General features: G+C 51.1%; 1 protein-coding gene across 3 annotated transcripts in view; it reads right to left on the bottom strand.

Annotated features, from left to right (window-relative positions):
* The window catches only part of kcnt1b (potassium sodium-activated channel subfamily T member 1b), a 531773-nt gene that overhangs the window by 505011 nt on the left and 1253 nt on the right, over positions 1-25509 (bottom strand). The window lies entirely within an intron of this gene.

The following is a 25509-nucleotide window of genomic DNA, read 5'->3' as shown; positions in this document are numbered from 1 at the left end:
CTGTCTGTGCAGAGTCTGCGAGTTCTCCCCGTGACTGCGTGGGTTTCCTCCCACAAGTCCCGAAAGACGTGCTGTTTGGTAATTTGGACATTCTGAATTCTCCCTCTATGTTCCCGAACAGGTGTCGGAGTGTGGCAACTAGGGGATTTTCATAGTAACTTCATTGCAGTGTTAATGTAAGCCTACTTGTGACAATAAAGATTATTAATTAAAACTTAGCGGGTTGGACCCAATATACTCCCCTCTTCCACGATGCTCTGCCCCTCTCGGGCGGAAGTCACGGGGGAGGGCGTTTACTCCAAGTATTTACAAATGGGGTCTGGGTGCCATGTCTCTGACGGGGCAGCAGGAGGCTAAAAATCACTGAAAACCCGGCTCTGGTCATTGTCCATGTGGAGTTTGCACATTCTCCCCGTCTTTGCATGGGTTTCGCCCCCACAACCCAAAGATGTGCAGGGGAGGTGGATTGGCCATGCTAAATTGCCCCTTAATTGGAAAAAATGAGTTGGGTACTCTAAGTTTATTTTTTTAAATCACTGAAGATCCAGCTGCCTATGATGGCATAGTAATGGCATATCGAATGGAGAAGGGAACTGGAAACTACTCCAGAATAAATACAATTATTAATTGGCAACTAACTGAGCCAATCCCAAAGAAATTATCAGGACCCATGAAGTAAATTTTACTTTTGAATAAACTGTCCTGGTTCGCATGAAGTAAATGTGCAGGTGAAAACCAATTCCTTAATATTTTCACACTGTTTACAGAAGCAAGAATTTAAACCATTGGTTGTGATGAATGCAGAGAAACGATACAACTGTTTTACAAAGAAAAAAGTGTTTTTAATGGCCTTTTATTGAACAGATAGCAATCTTATTTTAGTAACTTTTTTGTTTTTCTGCGTAAATTCAGAAGAATTGGAGCTGTCTAGAACGTGAGTGGTATTCTCTACCTTTTGAAATCTTATTGCTCCAGAGTTCTGATTGCAACCTGAATAACCTGCTTTCATTCAATAGAGTGATGACAGGCAGCACTGCCATAAAGAGACACACATCACCCATTCTAGGATTGGCAATAGGGACAAGAAAAATCAAGGCAAACGGATACCTGACGAAACTACTAAATGATTTCATCAACTCATTGCCAGTCTCCTCATTTACTTGTCCAAATGACTATTGACGTAATCAGATTGAGTGCCTGTGCTGTTCACATTTGTGACCCCTATCAGTTTTAAATTAAAATTTGGGAAGATATCAAGCAGGATTATTCCCCCGCCCACTCTTCCCCCCCCCCTCCACCTCCCCCCCCCCCCCCCCCCCCCCCCCCCACACATACACACTATTAAGCCAATAATGACGCATGCTTGAGCTCTTCACATTACACTATCTGAGAGTCCATCAAAAACAAATGGGCCAAAATTACGCGCATGTAATGATTGCTTTGTGAACACAAAAAAGCGATGCCGTGAATCAGTATTCAACTGAAAGGCAGAAAGGAACACACGGGATGCATTGGATAAAATGGGGAGTGAATGTCAGACAACTAAAATAAACACAGAAAACGTTACAAATGCTCAGGATGTCAGTTAGCTTCTGAAAGGGAAGAAAATAATAATACTAATAATCGCTTATTGTCACAAGTAGGCTTCAATGAAGTTACTGTGAAAAGCCCCTAGGGCATAATGTGAAAAGGGCATAATCACAGTGTGAGGGGGTCCCCTGTAATGACCTAGACAAGGCCTTTGAGATTGGCCAACCAGGAAACCTCTTCTCGGTATATAAAGGGAGTGTCAGATCCTCCGTACTCCCTGTGTAGATAGCAAGGTGAATGCACATGGTCGTACTGCTGTTGGTTTTGTTAATAAAAGGGATTCTGGTGAAGGGACTCCTGGCTCCATGGACTTATTACGTCCCCCTTTTAAGACTGGGATGAGGAGGAATTTCTTATCTCAGAGGGTAGTGAATCTGTGGAATTCTTTACCCCAGAGCGTTGCAGAGGCTGGGTCCATAGAATCATAGAAACCCTACAATGTAGAAGTAGGCCATTCAGCCCATTGAGTCTGCACCGACCCTCTGAAAGGGCACCGCACCTAGATCCACTCCCGCACTCTTTCCTCGAAACCCCACCTAACCTGCATATCTTTGGACACTAAAGGGGCAATTTCTTTAGCATGGCCAATCCACTTAACCTGCTCATCTTTGAACTGCTGAGTATGTTCAAGGCTGAGATGGACAGGTTATTAATCAGTAAGGGAATCAAGGATTATGGGGATAAGGCACGAAAGTGGACTTGAAGATTGTCACATCAGTCATAATCCCGTTAAATGGCGGAGCAGACTCGATCGGCCGAATGGCCTACTTCTGCTCCTGTGTCTTCTGGTCTAGGGTTAGGTGCGCACCCCATCACTGCATTTCCCAAGGATAGAACCAGACTGAGTTCACATCCTTCCCCGTTAAGTGCTGATTAATTTGCTGCATTTTTCCCTTTACTTCTGGATGCTCCAGGTCTGCATTCTTGAGTTTTACTCAAGCATTTTGCACAGGCCCCACCCACCCCCTCCCCCAGCACACACACACACACACACAGACACACCACACACAATCACACCACACACACACACATACACACACACAGATACACCTCACACACACACACACATACACACACACCACACACATACAGACACACCACACACACACAGACACACCGACACACCACCCACACACACTCACACACACACACACACACACAGATACACCTCACACACACACACACATACACACCACACACACACAGACACACCACCCACACACACTCACACACACACAGATACACCTCACACACACACATACACATACAGACACACCACACACAGACACACCGACACACCACCCACACACACATACAGACACACCACACACACACACACATACACACACAAACACACCACACACACACAGACACACCGACGCACCACCCACACACACTCACACACACACACACACACAGATACACCTCACACACACACACACACATACACATACAGACACACCACACACAGACACACCGACACACCACCCACACACACATACAGACACACCACACACACATACACACACACACACACAGACACACCGACGCACCACCCACACACACTCACACACACTCACACACACACACACACACACAGATACACCTCACACACACATACACACCACACACACACAGACACACCGACACACCACCCACACAGACACACCACACACACACACACAGCACACACACACACATACACACCACACACATACAGACACACAGATACACCTCACACACACACACATACACACACACCACACACATACAGACACACCACACACACACAGACACACCGACACACCACCCACACACACTCACACACACACACAGATACACCTCACACACACACACACACACATACACACCACACACACACAGACGCACCACCCACACACACTCACACACACACACACACACAGATACACCTCACACACACACACACACATACACATACAGACACACCACACACAGACACACCGACACACCACCCACACACACATACAGACACACCACACACACACACACATACACACACAAACACACCACACACACACAGACACACCGACGCACCACCCACACACACTCACACACACACACACACACAGATACACCTCACACACACACACACACATACACATACAGACACACCACACACAGACACACCGACACACCACCCACACACACATACAGACACACCACACACACATACACACACACACACACAGACACACCGACGCACCACCCACACACACTCACACACACTCACACACACACACACACACACACAGATACACCTCACACACACATACACACCACACACACACAGACACACCGACACACCACCCACACAGACACACCACACACACACACACAGCACACACACACACATACACACCACACACATACATACACACACACACACACATACACACACACACACACACACACACACAGATACACCTCACACACACACACAGACACACCACCCACACAGACACACCACACACACACACAGCACACACACACACATACACACGCACACACACACAGACACACCACACACACACACATACACACACACACATACACACCACACACATACAGACACACCACACACACACATATACACACACACACACACATACACACACACACACACACACACACACACAGATACACCTCACACACACACACAGACACACCACCCACACAGACACACCACACACACACACAGCACACACACACACATACACACGCACACACACACAGACACACCACACACACACACACATACACACACACACAGACACACCACACACACACACAGACACACCACACACACACTCACACACAGACACACCACACACACACACATACACACACACACAGACACACCACACACACACACATACACACACACACAGACACACCACACACACACACAGATACACCTCACACACACACAGATACACCTCACACACACACACATACACACCACACACACAGACACACCGACACACCACCCACACAGACACACCACACACACACTCACACACAGACACACCACACACACACACACAGCACACTCACACACATACACACCACACACACACACACATACACACACACACAGATACACCTCACACACACATACACACACACATACACACACACACATACAGACACACCACACACACCACACACGCACAATACATACACACACACATATACACACACACTTGGAATTTCCTTTTTAAACATTACCATCTCCCTCCCATTCTTTTAATAAAACCGGGCAGTGTTAAATATAATTGGCCTCCCAGAAGATCCTAACTTCATTGTCACATCCAAGTTATCGTTTCTCAGTTCCTTTTGTGATTATTGCAGAGGTTCACCAACGTCCAGCCAGTGGCATCATTTGTTTAAGTAGAAAATGCACCAATGAAACAAAGAGGGTATTAAACCTTCTGATTAACCAGTGAGTCATCACTCAATTTAATTTTAGAATTTTGGGTGATTTTCTTTTTTGTGCTTTGCAGGCCAATGTTTTGGTTGCGCCTGCATCCAGAAGCATTGTTCAAGAAGAAAGGGGGTGAGGGTCAAAGGACAACGGCGGAGGAAGGAAATAAAGGAGAATGCAAAAAACAGAAGACTTGTTTTAATATAGGCTGAAGCCATCTCAAAGTTCATTACTTTGGAAGTTTAGGCACTATTTAATGTTATAAAATACGCCAAGCAATTTGCTCACATAATCTCCAATGAACAGGAAGGTAGCAATGACCATATCATCTGTTTTAGCAATGTTGATTGAGAGTAAAATATTGATGAGGACACCCGGGATATGTCCCTCTCTCTTCTACCAAGTGCCATGGGATCTTTAACATCCTTCTGACAAGATAGACTAGATCCTCAAATTTGTCCATGTCAAATTTGTCAATCTCTCCTTTGCCCCGATCAATCCCCACCTCCTCCCCCTCCTCCCCCTTTCCCACTGTGTCATTTTTTATATTTCTACTTTTCTCCAATTCTGTGGACTTGAAACATTAACTCTGGGGGTGATTTTGAGCCCACGTTAGCGGTCAGTGACAACAGCGAAGCGGCCGGAAAATTCGGTGAGAATCGGAAAGTGCGAATCTCTCTGGCGAGTTCGCGATTTTCAACCCCACCCACTCGCCTGCAGGGTAACGTGAAAAACGCTGCGGGAGCGCGGGAACGTCATTTTAATACATTAGCATGTCAACGGCGAGCACCCACTCCAGGATTCCCTCCCCCTCACTGAATATTCAGCTTTATGAAAACGTGAAGCTGGCCACCTCGCCTCCGAAGGGGATATCGAAGGTGAGCGCTCAGGTCACTCTTATGTTCTTGGTGCCAGTGGCAGCATGGGCAACGGAGGGGATGCGGGGTCCGAGGATTTAGTATCGGCATCTCAGGGGGAGGCGACGCCTGCAGGCCTTACCGCCCCTTCATGCCTGCCATGTTAAAGGGGTCCGGCAGTTGGCATGCAGGCTGCGCTTCCTGTATCTCCCTGCTGGGTATGTGACGATATCACCGTTGAAAGCATGCCCTTCCAGAGTGGGAGCTGGAAAACGGGTGAGGGGAGTTGAATACAGAGGGTCAGCACTGGGGGTGACTGTGAGGTTCTTGGTTGGGGTTCTGTAAGAGACCAGGTTGTAAGGAAGCGGAGGACTGAGGAAAGGGTGTTTCCCTGCCTCATGAGGAATGGATACCCTATCAATTAGGGGTGTTGCGAAATTTGAACCCCATGCTCAGGCGGCAGTATGATGACAAAGGGGATAGGCTACATGGTAGGTAATGGAGGTTTGACTGTCAAGGATTAGTGTCAGGGTAGAAGACTGTTACAGATGGATGGATCATTTAATCCGCAGCCTTTGTGAACTGGGGAATGAGGGCATCCTCTAAGGATGAGGTCAACATGCTAATTGCAGTCTTCACAAGAATCAGATGTGCCTCACTTACCACAAAAAGCTGACAGTTGTCTGATCAGCTCCCTAACCCTCTTTGATGAGTCAATTGTGCCAATTAACTCAGCACAGCAATACATGAGTGTGCCACTGATTGGAGCCAAGTTCTTAACCTCATCGCTCACTTCGATGATCTTTTCCTTGCAGTTTGTGATTCTAGAGAATCATGGAGCCAGTCGAGCGGCTATTCTATTGTTTGCGATCGACCAGCAACATTGACGTGCCACTGCATGGCGCCAGGAACAGCACCCATCAGAGGAGTGGGAGGCTGGGCCCATTGCTCTTCCGGGAGCAGGGCCACAGATGGTGGAGCCTCGGAGGAGACGCTACCGGCGAAGAGTTTTCCGATGTCGAACATCCTCCCTTCAGATGTGAGAGCTGCAGTGCCAGAGCAGGCTGTGCCTGTCCTGGTGGACCCTGGACCACCTTTACGAGGTTATACAAGAGCTGGCACCACATCGAATGAGAGGTCACCCAATGCCTTTGGCCCACTGCCACTCTGAACCTCTGTGCCTGAACTTCTAATCCCATCTTCCACCACTTGGTCTGTAGCTTTGTATGCTATGGTGTTTCAAGTGCTCACCTAAATGCTTCCGAAATGTTGTGAGGGTTCCACCTCTACCACCCATTCAAGCAGTGAGTTCCAGACTCCCACCACCCTCCGGGTGAAATAGCTTTTCCTCAAATCCCCTGTAAATCTCCTGCCCCTTACCTTAAATCTATGCCCCCTGGTTTATTGATCACTCTCCTCAGGAGAAAGGTTTCTTCCTATCCGCCCTATCTATGTCACTCATAATTTTGTACACCTCAATCAGGTTCCCCCCTCAGCCTTCTGTGCTTTAAGGAAAACACACCCAGCCTAGCCAGCCTCTTCTCATGGCTGAAAAGCTCCATCCCAGGCAATATCATGGTGAATCACCTCGGCATCCTCTCTAGTGCAATCACATCCTCCCTATAGTGTGGCGACCAGAATTGCACACAGTACTCGAGCTGTGTCCTAACCAGCATTTTATACAGCTCCATCATAACCTCCCTGTTCTTATATTCTTTGCCTCAGCTAATAAAGGCAAGTATCCCATATGTCGTCTTAACCACCTTATCTAACATTCTGCTGCCTTCAGGGATCTTTGGACATGCATCGCAAGGTCCTTCTGGTCCTCTGTACTTCCTAGTATCCTACCATTCATTGTGTATTCCCTTGACCTGTTAGTTCCCCTAAAATGGATCATCATTTTTAAGCATCTCATATTGCCTGTACAAGATTAAAATTGGCCCATAATTATGGATAGTTTTATATTTTAGCCTCTGCCTACATTCATTTCCCTGGGACTTTTACAGTTAATGACAAAAAGGAATCTATACAAAGTCACAGAGATGGAAGAATGATGGTGAAGATTTTGCATGATTTCCACTGGGGTGCGAACATTTTGACGTGTAATGGTCTGCGTGGTACACATTTAACTTCAATGTGTTGGATGGAATGGTTTTGATTTAAAGTTGCATGAAATCATCCCTACATCATTAACCTCACTGCAATTTGTGAAGTTCCCTTTAGCACAGAGACAGCATAAAATTAACCTTAGTTGAGAATGTAACAATTTTTTTGTATTGAATTGGGAAGCGAGGGTTGTCATACAAAGGCTCACAAAATAGCTCAAAGACAAAAATAGTTTAGAATGTTTGAAACCACGTCTCACAAATAATTATCTATTTTAACTTGCTCAACCAGTTAGCCTGCCAAGTCTTTTATAATTTGTAAGCAGTTGCAAAGATAAATAAATAACTGGATGCATAAGTAACTCGCTAAAACGCCAACACTTTGTTTAAGGAGCCTAGAAGGGAATGGGCTATTTTAGATCTAGTATTGTGCAATAAGAAAAGGATAATTCATAATCTCATTGTAAAGGAACCTTTAGGGAAGAGTGACCATAACATGATGGAGTTTTAGATTAAGTTTGAAAGTAATCAATTTCAATCCAAAATGAGGCTCTGAAATCTAAACAATATAAACTATGAAGATATGAGGAGCAAGTTGGTTGTGGTGCGTTGAGAAACTAGATTAAAAGGTATGGCAGTCAATAGGTAATGTCTAGCTAAAGAATTAGTGCATGGTTTAGAACAAATACACATGTTCCTTTGAGGCACAAAACCAACAATAAAAGTGAGCCAATTCTGGCTAACAAAAAAAGTTAAGGATTGTATTTGATCTAAGAAAGAAGCATAAAAAGTTGCCAAAAAGTAAGCCTAAGGATTGGGAGATTTTCATTAGAAAAGGAGGGCCAAGAAACTGATAAAGAAAGAGAAAATAGAATATGAGAGTAAATTAGTGAGAAACATAAAAAGCGGACGATAAAGGTATGTAAAAAGGAAAGGTTAGCAAAGACAAATGTGGGCCTATTACAGGCAAAGTCAGGAGACTCTATAATGGGGAATAAGGAAATGGCAGAAAAGCTAAACTATTACTTTGGCTGGGATTTGCAACTCCTGTTCGCACTCGTATTTGGTGGCATGACTGGAACATATCACAAGAAGGCCCTAGGTATATTTCCCAGTGGCATAATTGGAGGATGCGATTGTCCCCCCTCTCATCAATGGTCTCCACTTCCTGCAGTCCGGCGTTGGGAACATTATAATATATTTGCATCTCATTACAATGCCCAGGCTCCGGAATCATTCCCCCACGTCAAATGTAAATCCCATGGTGGTGTGCTTTCAGAATGGTGTGATTCATAATTGTGATTGAAAGGCTCGGCCTGAACTTCAAAGGGAACTCAGAGGTGAGTGCAGAGAACTTAATGCAGCGCTCGCGACGATCCCAATGCAAGGGAGCAACTGTGTGGGTTCAGAGTGATGGTGGGGGGGGGGGGGGGGGGGGGGGATCAGAGGGAAGTCCCCGCAGTGGCTTCTTCATGGCTGACTTGTGGTGCGGGGGCATAGTCAGCAGTGTGGGGGTGGGGAGGGAGTCATTGGGCTGTGCGACTTTCAAGAGTGAGCATTCTTCCGCAGCTGAGACAGTTCAGCAAGTGCACTAATGACAGAAAGCTAGGTAAGAATGTAAATTGCGAAGATGATGCAATGCGCCTCAAGGTGATTTAGACAGGCTAAGTCAGTGGGCATGAATGTGCAGACGGAATATAATTTGGAAAAATATAACGTTAGTTACTTTGCTTGAAAAAGCAAAAACATGGAGTATTTTTTAAATAAAGAGAGATTGGGAAGTGTTTATGTGCAAAGGGTGTCCTTGTTCATGACTCACTGAAAGCAAACATGAAGAGGTAGCAAGCAATTAAGAAAGAATATAGTATGCTGACTTTCACTGCATGAGTATAGGAGCAAAGGAGTCTTGTTGCAATTGCAATTGTAGAGCGCCTTGGTGACACAACTGTTTTGTGTACAGTTTTGGTCTCCTTAACTAAGGATGGATATACTTGTTATAGAGGGAGTGCAGCGAAGGTTCACCAGACTGATTCCGGGGACACAGCCTCAGAATAAGAGGTAGGACATTTAGGACTAGGATGGTGGGGAATTTGTTCACTCACGGGACGGTAAATCTTGGGCATTCTCTGCCCCAGAGGGCTCTGGAAGCTCAATCTTTAAATCTTTAAAGACACTAAGGGATATTGAGGTAGTGCAGAGAAATGGCATTGGAATAGATGACCAGACATGATCTAGTTAAATGCCGGAGCAAGGTCAAGGGGCTGAATGGCCTACTCCTGTTTCTTATGTTCCTAAAAATCTCCAAGGGTGAATCCAAAACAATGTCCATATCGATTTTGACAACCAGCCAAACCGAATTTTGCTTTTGTGACTCAACACAAAGTGTGGAATTTGCCAGCCGTTCTCACTGGCGGGATTTTTCGGTCCCGCTGATGGTGTACCCCACCACGGACTTCCCAGTAGTGGGGGGGGGGGGGGGGGGTAAATAGAACGGGTCCAGTCTAATAAATTCAAACCTTGTTGTTACCAGCAGAGGGTAGGTTGAATAGAGACAGGGAGCCAAGCAACCCTCCTGACATGGGATTGTAACAATTTGGGTGGACAGTGACAAGTGAAGGGGTTGCATCCCCTATTGGGAGACCTCACCTGGGGCAGGTCGTTACACATCCGTGAGCAATGCAGTAAGGAACGCTTTAGAGTAGCAGCACAGCACTGACAGCAATTTCTGGATTCCCATAATTACCAAATGTTACTGCCGGTTTTACATAATAATGACAATAAGTGGCTACAGCCTCATTGTTATTACGACCACACATTCCATGACTCGGGTAAGCATTGCTACATGGAACACACACAGAAAACATGCAATCGTCCTTCCACTTCACTTGAGAGAATAACCCCTGTGATAGATTTGAACTCCCTACTTCTATCATTACTGTCAGACCTTGATTTATTTCACAACACTGCCACTGTATGGCAAAATGTAGAAAGGGATGATTGTTTGCTGCAATGTTGAAAGAGGAGTACTCTTCAAAAAGAAAAATAAAGAAAAAAATCTTACTCGGAAGAAAGTGCATCAAGAACCTATTTGTAGGGCGGCACGGTGGCCCAGTGGTCAGCACTGATGCCTCACGGCGCCGAGGTCCCAGGTTCGATCCCGGCCCTGGGCCACTGTCCGTGTAGAATTTATACATTCTTCCCGTGTCTGCGTGGGTCTGACCCCCACAACCCAAAAGATGCGCAGAGTAGGTGGATTGGCTATATTAAATTGCCTCTTAATTGGAAAAATAATAATTGGATACTCTAAATGTATTAATTTTTTTAATCTATTGCTAATGAAACATTTAATTCACAGGAAATAAAACTGTAAATCTGGCAAAATCCAAATTAAAAATGCGAACTGGAAACGTACAACAGATCCCTCCACAACTGCTGGGTGTAAAAGGATTGACATTTTGAGTGGGACCTTTTCCAAAAACAAGCATTTAGTTATCAGGGGCGAAATTCTCCGTTATCGGCGGAAACTCCGCCGATCGGCGCAAAAAACGGCGCAAATCCCACTTGCGTCACGTCATAAAAATGGGCCGATAGTCTGCGGCCCGAAATGGGCTAGCAGCGACGTAACGGGATCCGCGCTTGCGCAGTGGTTCACGCCGTGCAGCGTCATACGCGCTGCACGGCGTGACGGCTCATAAGGCCGCGCAGCTCCCCCCCACCCGACCGGAACAGCCGACCGCAACACCCGACTTGATGGCTGGCCGTCGCTCAGCCCCGAGGTTCGAGTCACGCGATGTGGAGGCGCTCCTGGATGCGGTGGAGCAGAGGAGGGACGCCCTGTATCCCGGGCACGGCCGCAGAGTTGCCCCACGCCACAGCCGGCGTCTGTGGAGGGAGGTGGCAGAGGCCGTCACCGCTGTGGCCCTGACACCACGGACAGGCACCCAGTGCCACAAGAAGGTGAACGACCTCGTCAGAGCAGGCAGGGTGAGCGTCCCCCATATCCCCCATATCCCCTCTCCCCCAAATCCCCCCTCCCCCATATCCCCCCCTCCCCCATACCCCCATATCCCCCATATCCCCCCTCCCCCATATCCCCCCCTCCCCCATATCCCCCCTCCCCCATATCCCCCCTCCCCCATATCCCCCATATCCCCCCTCCCCCATATCCCCCCCTCCCCCATATCCCCCCTCCCCCATATCCCCCATATTCCCCCCTCCCCCATATCCCCCATATCCCCCCCTCCCCCATATCCCCCCCTCCCCCATATCCCCCCTCCCACATATCCCCCCTCCCCATATCCCCCATATCCCCCCTCCCCCATATCCCCCCTCCCCCATATCCCCCCCTCCCCCATATCCCCCATATCCCCCCTCCCCCATATCCCCCCCTCCCCCATATCCCCCATATCCCCCCTCCCCCATATCCCCCCTCCCCCATATCCCCCCTCCCCCATATTCCCCATATCCCCCCTCCCCCATATCCCCCCTCCCCCATATCCCCCATATCCCCCCTCCCCCATATCCCCCATATCCCCCCTCCCCCATATCCCCCCTCCCACATATCCCCCATATTCCCCCCTCCCCCATATCCCCCATATCCCCCCTCCCCCATATCCCCCATATCCCCCCTCCCCCATATCCCCCATATCCCCCCTCCCCCATATCCCCCCTCCCCCATATCCCCCATATCCCCCCTCCCCCATATCCCCCCCTCCCCCATATCCCCCATATCCCCCCTCCCCCATATCCCCCCTCCCCCATATCCCCCCTCCCCCATATTCCCCATATCCCCCTCCCCCATATCCCCCCTCCCCCATATCCCCCATATCCCCCCTCCCCCATATCCCCCCCTCCCCCATATCCCCCATATCCCCCCTCCCCCATATCCCCCCTCCCCCATATCCCCCATATCCCCCCTCCCCATATTCCCCATATCCCCCCCTCCCCCATATCCCCCCTCCCCCATATCCCCCATATCCCCCCTCCCCCATATCCCCCATATCCCCCCTCCCCCATATCCCCCCTCCCACATATCCCCCATATCCCCCCTCCCCCATATCCCCCATATCCCCCCTCCCCCATATCCCCCCTCCCCCATATCCCCCATATCCCCCCTCCCCCATATCCCCCATATCCCCCTCCCCCATATCCCCCCTCCCCCATATCCCCCCCTCCCCCATATCCCCCATATCCCCAAGTGAATCCAGCCCTAACCTTAACCTCTGCAATGCACGCGCAACCGATGGCGTGCATTCATATACCTGCCTAACACTGTTGCCTTTTACCCCTGCCACCACCCCCCCCCCCCCAGGAGAAGCGCGCACACAACAATAGGGAGCATGTGAGGACTGGAGGAGGGCCCGCTGATGAGAGGCCACTGACCGTACACGAGGAAAGGGCCCTGGAACTGGCTGGCGGACCTGACGACCGGGAGGTTGCTGATGCAGAGGTCGGGGCCCCACGAGCAAGTGAGCCACCAACAGCCCGTCCCCATATCCCCCCTCCCCTATATCCCCCTCTCCCGTATCACCTGATCACTGCCTGATGTCTAACCATGCATGCTACATTGTGTATCGCAGGACCAAACGTCCAGGCACCCATCCCCGCAGATGCAGACCGCCCGCAGGATGCCCCTCCGAGACCACGGGAGACGGAGAGACCCGCACCCTCCAGCATGCGACGCCCGCAGGATGCCCCTCGGAGACCACGGGAGACGGAGAGACCCGCACCCTCCAGCATGCGACGCCCGCAGGATGCCCCTCCGAGACCACGGGAGACGGAGAGACCCGCACCCTCCAGCATGCGACGCCCGCAGGATGCCCCTCGGAGACCACGGGAGACGGAGAGACCCGAACCCTCCAGCATGCGACGCCCGCAGGATGCCCCTCGGAGACCACGGGAGACGGAGAGACCCGAACCCTCCAGCATGCGACGCCCGCAGGATGCCCCTCGGAGACCACGGGAGACGGAGAGACCCGAACCCTCCAGCATGCGACGCCCGCAGGATGCCCCTCGGAGACCACGGGAGACGGAGAGACCCGAACCCTCCAGCATGCGACGCCCGCAGGATGCCCCTCGGAGACCACGGGAGACGGAGAGACCCGAACCCTCCAGCATGCGACGCCCGCAGGATGCCCCTCGGAGACCACGGGAGACGGAGAGACCTGGAGCAACAGGGAGACGACACCCCCGTCACGTGCGGGAGCGACCACCCAGCGATGAGGGGGGCAGCCACAGGCCCCCGTCACATCCGAGCCAGGACACCACTACCCAGGACACCACTATCCAGGACACCCCTACCCGGGACACCACTACCCAGGACACCCCTACCCGGGACAGCACTACCCGGGACAGCACTACCCAGGACACCCCTACCCGGGAAGACGAAATACCGGACAGTGACTCAGAGTGGATGGGTGGAGACGAACCCCCACCCCAAAGTGCCATGGACTCAGAGTGGGACGAAGAGCACGACACAACGCCACTGCTGTCACCAACACCCTCCACCATCGCAGAAACACTCACCACGGTTGGGCACTTTAGTGATGAGGCGTCTGGTACACTCACTGGTGCGCACAACACAGCCGTCCCGGTACAGCAGGTGGAGGTAGGAGCAGCAGAGGGACCGGGCGGTCGGAGGGCAGCCCAGGCCAAGCGAACATCTGCCGCCCAGATGGATCCCGGGTTCCTGCAGTTACCACACCCACACATAGATCCGATGCAACCACCGACACGGAGACGAGCGAATAGGGTGACGGGTGGCTTGCGGCGGCTGCGGTCGCAGGTGGAGGAGTCCACCCGCGTCCAGGAGCTGGGAGTGGTCCCGGTCATGCGTGCCACCCAGGCTGACACCGCACGGGTGGCGTCCGCGGTGGAGGCAATGGGTGCGACGGTGTCAGACATGGGGAACGGTTTGCGAGGCCTGGGGCCTTCCGTGCAGGCGGCGTCTGTGGCCCAGGAAATGGCTGCCCTCTCACAGGAGGCCATGAGCCAGTGCCAGCGCCAGATGGCAGAGGCGCTCAACGCCATAGCCCAGTCTCAGCAGGCCATGGCCCAGTCTCAGCAGGCCATAGCCCAGTCTCTGCAGGCCATGGCCCAGTCTCTGCAGGCCATGGCCCAGTCTCAGCAGGCCATCGCTGAGGGCATCGGCGCCAGTGGCCATGTGCGAGCTGGCGTCGCACTGTCGCAGACAGGGTTCGACAACCCCCTGGGCTCCATGGCTGCAAACCTGCAGACCCCTGTCGATACCAGCACGGGCCTCCAGGACTGGCAGCGCCAGATGTCGGGGGCGCGTCGGATGGCCAGTCCGTTCGCATCCCCCACCCATGTAGAGGCCTGGGGGCCATCGGGCACCCCGAGGGAGGAGGAGGTGGTGTGGTCCGTCCCGGCTCCCTCTGTAGGGGAGGTCCCGGTACACCGCGACACCTCGGACTCCCCCCCTTCCGTCCCAGGTGCATCGGGTGGGCAACGGGCAGGACAGGCTGGCAGCTCGCCATCCCAGTCGCCCGGGCCGCAGCCTGGCCCATCTAGGCCAGGACGCCCCAGGAAACGGCCGCCAAAGGGATCCAGTGTCAGAGGGCAGGAATCACAGGAGTCCACCTCCAGTTCTGCTGTACCGTCTGGGGAACCACGTAGACGTAGTCAAAGGGCCCGTAAGGCCAAACAATTAGACACTGAGTAAGTTGGCACGGATGCAGGGCACAGATGAGTTTTAGGCGCTAGGGCACGTGCATGAACTCCTTTGGTTATTAAAGTCAATGTTACACCTACCGAAGCTGCCTTTGTGCTCTGTCCAAAGTGTGCGGGGGTGTCATGTACGTTGAGCGCAAGTGTGTGTGTGAGGGGTGGTCTTACCTCAGCCCCAGGTGAGTCTGCCCCCTTCCCCCTGGGCCGCCATCAACATCCCCCGGGCAGAGGACGGGACCGTGCGCTGCAGTGTCACAGCCGCATGCAGGGATGGTCCGGGTGGATGGTGGTACTGTGGCCATGGGTCAGACATAGTCCAACGATGTAGAGCCAGGAGCTCATCGGAGGCGGGCTGTCATCATTCTCCATGGCCTGCGATAGACACGCGTCCACCCGCAACTGGGTGAGCCCGGCCCGTTGTGCCGCCGGTGGATCGGCAATTGGGAGTGGGGGGGGGTGGTGTGCATGCGGGTGGGGTGTGTGGGGTTGGGGAGGGGGGTGATGGTGCTGGGTGGATGGATGGGTGGGGGGTGTGGGTGGTCGGCTGTTGTCATGGTGTGCGGTCTGTGGCCATACTACCCGATTCCCACGCCCATCTAGTCAGTGAAGCGGGCGTCTATCAGTCTGTCCCGTGCCCGCTGGGCCAGCCGGTAACGGTGGACAGCCACCCGTCTGTGTCTACCCCGTCTGCCCTGACCATTGCCCCCATCCCCCTCATCTGGGGAGGACTGGGCCTCTTCCTGCTGCTCCTCCACTCCGCCCTCCTCTGCCTGCGGCACATCGCCCCTCTGCTGGGCTATGTTGTGCAGGACGCAGCACACCACAATGATGCGGCCGACCCTATCTGACCGATACTGGAGGGCGCCCCCAGAGAGGTCCAGGCACCTGAAACGCATCTTCAGCACGCCAAAGCACCTCTCGATCACTCCCCTTGTCGCTACATGGGCATCATTGTAGCGGTTCTCCGCTTCATTGCGTGGCCTCCGTATAGGCGTCATCAGCCACGATCGCAATGGGTAGCCCCTGTCGCCCAGCAACCAGCCCCTCAGCCGGGGATGGCGTCCCTCGTACATGCCGGGGATGGATGACCGCGACAACACGAATGAGTCGTGTACACTGCCTGGGTAACGGGCGCAGACGTGCAGGATCATCATGCGGTGGTCGCAGACCACCTGTACGTTCATCGAATAGGTCCCCTTCCTATTAGTGAACACGGCCCTGTTATCTGCAGGTGGCCGCACGGCGACGTGCATCCCATCGATCGTGCCCTGGACCATGGGGAACCCGGCAATGGCAGAGAAGCCCACGGCCCGGGCATCTTGGCTGGCCCGGTCCACGGGGAAGCGGATGTAGCGGTGCGCCATGGCATAAAGGGCATCTGTCACTGCCCGGATGCACCGATGCACCGATGTCTGCGATATGCCGGACAGGTCCCCACTCGGTGCCTGGAATGACCCCGTTGCATAAAAGTTCAGGGCCACCGTAACCTTGACGGACACGGGGAGAGGGTGTCCCCCGCCAGTGCCACGCGGTGACAGGTGTGCCAGCAGGTGGCAGATGTGTGCCACGGTTTCCCGGCTCATCCGGAGTCTCCTCCTGCATTCCCGGTCCGTGAGGTCCTGGTATGACTGCCGGGGCCGGTACACACGGGGCGCCCTCGGGTGCCTCCGTTGCCGTGGGGCCGCGACGTCCTCCTCCCCCTCCTCGTCCTGTCGGTCAGGTGTCCCTCCAGCCTGGGCGGCTGCCGCCTGCCCCTCTGCGGCAGCCTGCGCCGCCTCTCTGGCACGCTCCTCCTCCTCCTCCTCCTCCTCCTCCTCCTCATCCAGGGCAACATAGACATGAGCGGCTGCCACCACGGCGGCCAACATCGCTGGATGATCTGAAAACATGACGACCTGGTGGGGGGGAGGGGAACGACGACATGTCATCATTGCCCATATCCCCTCCTCCCCCCAGCCAGGTGGCATGGACCGCATGGGTCCAACTGTTGGAGGCTGGCACCTGGCCAGGTGGACCAACTCATTTGCCCTCCCATCACCCACCCCGGCACGGACCCCCCCCCCGCCCCAACCTCCACCCCAGCACGGACACCCCCCCCCAACCTCCACCCCGGCACGGACCCCCCCCCCCCAACCTCCACCCCGGCACGGACCCCCTCCACAACCCCCAACCTCCACCCCGGCACGGACCCCCTCCCCAACCTCCACCCCGGCACGGACCCCCTCCCCAACCTCCACCCCGGCACGGACCCCCTCCCCAACCCCCAACCTCCACCCCGGCACGGACCCCCTCCCCAACCTCCACCCCGGCACGGACCCCCTCCCCAACCCCCAACCTCCACCCCGGCACGGACCCCCTCCACAACCCCCAACCTCCACCCCGGCACGGACCCCCTCCCGGCACTCCCCCGGAGCCCAGCCTACTCTAACCACCCCCCCCCCCCCCGCCGCACACACACACAAGCCGAGACACACCTCTCCTCAGGCAATCAGTCTGCGGCCACGCCATTTCCTGCCCAGAGCCAACCCCCCAGGCCGTCACTCACCTCCTCGCTGGTCGGCGTGAGCCTGGAGCACCGGGTCACGCCGATGAAAAGGAGGTTTGATTGACGTCGACGTGAACGGTCATCACGTCGACGGGACTTCGGCCCATCCGGAAGGGAGAATATCGGCAGGCCGAAAATCGGCTGCCTTGCGCAGGCCCGTGACATTCTCCGCGGCAGCGGCGCCATTAACGCCCCGCCGACTTTTCTCCCTTCGGAGACTTCGGCGGGGGCGGGGGCGGGATTCACGGCGGCCAACGGCCATTCTCCGACCCGGCGGGGGGTCGGAGAATGACGCCCCAGGTTTTTAACTGTACAAATGGATATTTGTTCTTTGTGTGAGGAATATCTATTGACATAATTTTGTTCCAGTTTGTAGCTCTTTTCTCCTGAACTTTCTTTCCCGACCCTAATCCCAATCAAAAGTGCTCTACTGTCAACTATACCCAAAGCAGTGTAAATGGAATCCATTCCAAGTGATGTCAAAACCAAGACACTGAACTTTCCTTATTGAAAGGTTTTGTTGACTTTGTTAAGTCTCGGAGCTCTGCCCTCAGGCACTCAGTTTCTATTTGTCCCCTATTTAGATGTTATATTTAAATACCAATAAGCAAAAATAAATGATTAGCATCACAAATGAATCAGAGAGGGTTGACAGCCCCTGGTCGGTGCCGTACCTAAAGCAAAGCGTCAAAAGAAACTTATAACATCAAATCCAAATGGTCTCTCTGGGTTTGAGGGTGCATCCCAGTCCCCACAGCATTCACCAGTCCTGGAAGGCCTCCAGAATACCGATGGACACCAAAAGCTCCCTGTCCTGGGCCACCAGCCATGAACGTGGATACATTAGACAGGCAGAGAGTCAGGCCGGACAACCCGCTCGATCGCCCACTTCCTATCCTGGGGATGCCCACCTTGGTCAGGCCCAGAAGCAGGCTAACGAAGAGAGCATCCTTCCACCCCTTCACCAACCCCGCCCCCCCCCCTCCCCCCGCCTCCTCGCTAGGTGATTCCCCATTTATATTTACCCTTCATCTGTGCATCCTAACATTATAATTAACATAACAATCAATGGTTGATGACATATTTCCAAGGGAGAGATGCAGTTCAGTTTATGTACCAGATATTGGCGGCACGGTAGCACAGTGGTTAGCGCTGTTGCTTCACAGCGCCAGGGTCCAGGTTCGATTCTCCTTGGGTCACTGTCTGTGTGGAATCTGCACGTTCTCCCCATGTCTGCATGGGTTTCCTCTGGGTTTGCTCCGGTTTCCTCCCCCAGGTCTCGAAAGACATGGTGATAGGTGAATTGGACATTCTGAATTCTCCCTCAGTGTATCCGAATAGTGCCAGAGTGTGGCGATAGGGGATTTTCACAGTAACTTCATTGCAGTGTAATGTAAGCCTACTTGTGACAATAATAAAGATTATTATTATGAAAAGGATTAGATTACCTTATGCCTCAACACTAATGAAGCACTCAAAACATAACACTTTGTAGTGAATTGAAATCTACTTGCGCCACATCAGTAGCTGATACTAAAGTGTTTGTATACAATTAATCTGATCTGAAATGGCAATAACCCTTTTAAGCAAGTTAAATGCCAGATGGATTTTCATAAGCTATTAATTGGTGATTACTATTGCAAGGCAATGTTGCAATATTGAGACAGGGAATGCAGGTCCAACTCCTTCACACAAAGCTTTATATATATTAGAAATAAGGAAAGGACAATGAGTCTGGAATCCAGAAAATTGTATGTGCTTTTGGACAGAGGAGGGATTGAGATAATGGCAGAAGGGTCAGCACGTTTTGTGAAATAACTTCATCATTCCTAGATTTATTATCGTGCAAAGACTTCAACCTGCATATTTTGGTGAGATCCAGTGTAGCCTCACAATTACCCTATTCAACTGAGTAAGATGGTACTCAGCTAATCTAAAAGAAAACCACAGAAAGATAGTTTTATATGTTATTTCTATACAGCGCACTTTGAGAGCAGTTGGATATATTTGTCATTTCCCCCTTCTCGAGCAAATCACCCATTCATAGTGCTGCACATTCTTACATTCAAAGGGAGAAAAATACTAACCAACTAATCGTGGGCAGATGACCTGGTCACCCAAAGCTCTCCGACATGCACCTACCTACACTACAGCTGATTACAACTCTTTTCATCAGTGCTAACAATAAATGACAACAATTTGTTTTTAAAGTCATTAAGGAAAAGGTACAGTCGGACAGGAAGGCAAGCTGCAGTATCACTAACCTCTTCCCAAACATTTAGGATACCTGATGGCAGACTACAAATATTTGGGTTATTTCCATCACTCTACCATCGGTAGCTCTGTCTTCAGTCATCTAGGCCCCAAGCTGCCAGTCCAGCAACGCCAGGTTTTTAAAACTCTTGTTCTTATATTCAGTTTCCCTCCGTGGCTGCCAATCTCTGGAAATTGCAACAACGGTACAACCCTAAGCAGTTACTGCGCTCCTCCAATTCTAGCATCTTGTGCAGGGGTGGCACAGTAGCACAGTGGTTATCACTGTTGCTTCACAGGGCCAGGGACCTGGGTTTGATTCCCGGCTTGGGTCACTGTCTGTGAGGATTCTGCATGTTCACCCTGTGTCTGTGTGGGTTTCCTCCGGGTGCTCCGGTTTCTTCCCACAAGTCCTGCAAGATGTGCTTGTGAGGTGAATTGGACATTCTGAATTTCACAGTAATTTCATTGCAGTGTTAATGTAAGCCTACTTGTGACACTAATAAAGATTATTATCTCCAATCAGCATTGGTCCAACATTGGTGGTCATGCCTGCGACTACCTGAGCACTTACCTCGGGAATTCCCTCCCTAAAACATGTATCACTGGTTACAGCTGCTTGGACAGCAGGGAGGAGGTATGGGTGTATTTCTTGTGACCTGGAAATCCTTTTTATTTCTATGTCCCGCTTCTACATTATTTATTATAATCAAATGTTACACATGACTGAGTGGGCACAACAGGGCAACAAGCATCTGATCAAAGAGAATTAAAATGTTCGTTAAAACTTTCCTTTGATGGGTCATGCTTGAAACTTTCTTCCCCTATCTCTCAAATGGTGATAATGTGCGGTGTATCCCCAACATTTCCATTGTTATTCCGGATTTAAATGCTTAATCTATCCTAGGGATATAATAAATAGGTGGGTGGGTTGATAGATACAGCTGAAGTGGTAATCTTACTCCTTGAGTGGTTTTAAAAGGTTAGCTTCTGGCACTACATCCATTAATATAAAGATGTCACAATTGTCAGGAAAGATTGAACATGCTGTGGTTCCTCTCTGTTGAAAGCAGTAGACTGAGGAGGTGATCCGCAAGACGACTTGAAAGTTATGAAGCAGTTTTACACGGTAGAAGTAGAGAAGATGTATGCACTTGTGTGGAAAGTCCAAAACTAGGGACCATATGTGTTAGATACACGTGATCAAATCCATTAGAAAATTCAGAAGAAATTTGTAAAAGCAGAGAGTGGTTAGAATATGGAACACTCTACCATATGGAGTCATTGAGGCAAATGGCATAGATAGATGCCTTTGAGGGGGCAAAGATGTCTGTATGAAGCAGGAGCACTGGCACAGGTACGTTGGGCTGATTGTTTGCTATATATTATTGATGTTATATTTTCTATATGCCCTGTGCTTATATATATCTTCTATGTTGTGTGTTCTATGCTGCATTTTCCATATATTTTATGCTATGTATTCTATGCTGTATTTTCTATATATTCTATGCTATATATTTTACGCTGTATTCTCTATATATTCTATGCTATATATTCTATTCTGTATTTTCTATATACTCTGTGCCACATTCTCTATATAGTCAATGGGGGCGGATTTAGCTCAGTTGGCTGGACAGCTGGTTCATGGTGCAAAGTGAGGCCAGCAGCCTGGGTTCATTTCCCTGTACCGGCTGAGGTTATTCATGAAGACCTCACCTTGGACGGCACAGTAGCACGGTGCTTAGCACTGTTGCGCCAGGGTCCCAGGTTCAATTCCCAGCTTGGGTCACCGTCTGTGTGGAGTCTGCACGTTCTCCCCGTGTCTGTGTGGGTTTCCTCCGGGTGCTCTGGTTTCCTCCCACAAATCCCGAAAGACGTGTTTATTAGGTGAATTGGACAAGAACATAGAACATACAGTGCAGAAGGAGGCCATTCGGCCCATGGAGTCTGCCCGTCCCACTGAAGTCCTCACTTCCACCCTATCCCCATAACCCAATACCCCACCTAACCTTTTTGGACACTAAGGGCAATTTAGCATGGTCAATCCACCTAACGTCTTTGGACTGTGGGAGGAAACCGGAGCACCCGGAGGAAACCCACGCAGACACAGGGAGAACGTGCAGACTCCGCACAGACAGTGACCCAGCGGGGAATCGAACCTGGGACCCTGGCGCTGTGAAGCCACCTGTGCTACCTACCGTGCTGCCCCTTCTGAATGACATTCTGAATTCTCCCTCGGTGTACCCGAACAGGCGCCCGAATGTGGCGACTAGGGGCTTTTCACAGTAACTTCATTGCAGTGTTAATGTAAGCCTACGTGTGACAATAAAGATTATTATTATCATTACCTTCTCAACCTTGCCTCCTCACCTGAGGTGATCCTCAGGTTAAATCGCTACCAGTCTGCTCTGGCAGCCAATAGTCATCTGGGTCGATGGCGACTTTATATTCTCTGCTGTGTTTTCTATTTAGTCCCTGTGTCATATATTCTCTGTCCTATATGTGGAGCACACTATCGCTCCACTCAGGGATTAGAGATGACCAAATGTTATGACATGAGAACTATAATTTCTGCGAGATGAATGAAGTGAAACAGCTTTTGTGATATTAATATTTCGGCATCTTACCGGGGAAATTTGCAATCAGAAGTTTGTGCTCATTTGCTGTTCTCAATTCAAAACTCAGCGATTATAGTTTTCCCTACACTGCTGTGAGATCGCGACTGCATTAAATTGTCATTTCCCCAGTATGCAGCAATAGCATCTCTCCCTCCCTTCCACCGCCTCTCCGGCCCAGCAGCACGAAATGTAGCAATTAATCACCGACCTCGCCGGTTTAAACATCATTCCTCAAGTCTAGAAATAGTCGAGCCTCCCGTGCTCCCAGAGAAGGGAGTTTCCCTTTCAGGAAACACTACTCCAACGAAAGTCACAATGTAATAATCAACTCCCTGCCACACAATGTACAATTGATGTGGGGTTTTCAGAGGCGAAAGGAAATATTACAAGTTGCATTTTGTCTCAATTGCACAGCACCCTCAGTGCTCTGGCCCAGAGAAATATGTCCCCTAGTCACTGCTCACTGCTATCCTAATGATCATTGGAAAATATCCAAACAATTCTCTCTCCCTTCAATTCCCCTTTCCCTCCAATGGGAATGGCATTCCCCTGCACAGCTGCTGTCACTATTGCCTTGAGCATTCCTCTTCCAGCCTCCGGTGCCCTCAATGCGCACCCTCCCTCCCTCCTCGCGCCCTCATGGCGTTCTAATCAGAATTCAATTGCATTTCTTTCCAAAGACGCCACCGCCTCCCATCCCTCCTCGATCCTGCCTACAGGCTCAAGGGATGGACGTAAAATACTGACGAACTCAGTGAGCCTGGCAGCATTGGGACAGAGCTGGTCTAAAGGTGGGCAGGTTTAGGTGCGAAATTGCCCCTTGGTGTCCAGGGATGGGCAGGTCAAATGGGGGTGACGGGGATAGGGCAGGGGAGGGGGCCTGGGCAGGGTGCTCATTCAGAGGGTCGGTGCACACTCGATGGGGCGAATGACCTCTTTCTGCACTGTCGGGGTTCTATTGAATGGACGGTTCAGCTCCCTGCGACCAGCCAGTGCTGCCAGGAGCGCTGGGTGCTTTTCCAAAATTATTATTATTAAAAACTCAGATAGCCTTTTGGCGTTCGCGGAGCTGGCGACCTTTCATTTCCAGGTGGAGTTTGTTTTCCTTTCCTGCTGACTGTGTAACGGTACAGTAAATGTTGCTGACCACCACATTACAGCTCAGACTGTCAATCCCTTTAGTCCCACACAAGTGTGTCTGGAGAGAGACAGAGAGAGAGAGAGACAGAGAGAGACACAAAGAGAGAGATAGAGAGACGGAGAGAGACACAAAGAGAGAGACGGAGAGAGAGACAGCGAGAGAGACAGAGATAGATAGAGAGAGACAGAGAGAGATAGAGACACAGAGAGAGACAGATAGAGACAGCGAGAGATAGAGAGACATGGAGAGAGAGGGACAGAGAGAGACAAAGAAAGAGACAGTGAGAGAGGCAGAGAGAGAGAGATAAAGGGAGAGACAGAGAGAGAGACAGAGAGTCGGGCAGAGGGAGAGACAGACAGAGAGAGATAAAGGGAGAGACAGAGAGATAGAGAGAGAGAGACAGAGAGTGGGGCAGAGGGAGAGACAGAGAGAGAGGCAGAGAGAGAAAAGCAGAATAGAGACAGAGACACAGAGAAAGAGAGACACGGGGAGAGGGACAGAGAGAGGGACAGAAAGAGAGACAGAAAGAAACAGAGAGAGACAGACAGAGACACAGAGAGACGAACAGAGAGAGAGAGACACACACAGAGAGGGACAGAGACAGAGAGAGAGACAGAAAGAGAGAGACAGACAGAAAGAGAGACAGTGAGAGACACATACAGAGATAGAGAGAGAAACAGAGAAAGGCACACACACAGATACAGAGAGAGAGAGAAAGACAGAGACAGAGAGAGAGAGACAGAGAGAGAAACAGAGGGACAGAGAGAGAGACAGAGAGAGAGACAGAGAGGGACAGAGACAGAGAGAGAGACAGAGAGAGAGACAGAGAAAGAGACAGAGAGAGACGCACACACACACACAGGCAGAGAGAGAGAGAGACAGAGCGAGAGAGACAGAGAGAGAAAGAGAAACAGTGGGAGAGGAAAATGCCCAAGAACAAATCTACAATCCGCCAACCCTGGGGGAAATGCTGAACGATCTGCTGAAATATCCATTTTTATTGAAAAGTGGCCGTTCCTAACAGCCTCCTCAGAAATACAACCCAGAGGAACTGCCTGACCCCGACCAAAAACGTGAATGTTGCAGGTTACATCCGCCAACATCTACCTTCAATGAACGTGCAGCTCAGGTGAAGCTGCAGGGGTTCTTGCTGCTTTTGTTTCAGACTCCAGCATCCGCGGTGATTGGCGTTTAACCAGCTCTCGAGGTTTGTTTAAAACCACTGCCGACCCTCAGGGGTCGGTGACC

This window comes from Scyliorhinus torazame, chromosome 22 (assembly GCF_047496885.1).
Source record: "Scyliorhinus torazame isolate Kashiwa2021f chromosome 22, sScyTor2.1, whole genome shotgun sequence".
Taxonomy (NCBI): Eukaryota; Metazoa; Chordata; class Chondrichthyes; order Carcharhiniformes; family Scyliorhinidae; genus Scyliorhinus; species Scyliorhinus torazame.
The sequence above is the reverse complement of the archived record's forward strand: the minus strand, read 5'-3'. Positions and strand labels throughout refer to the sequence as shown.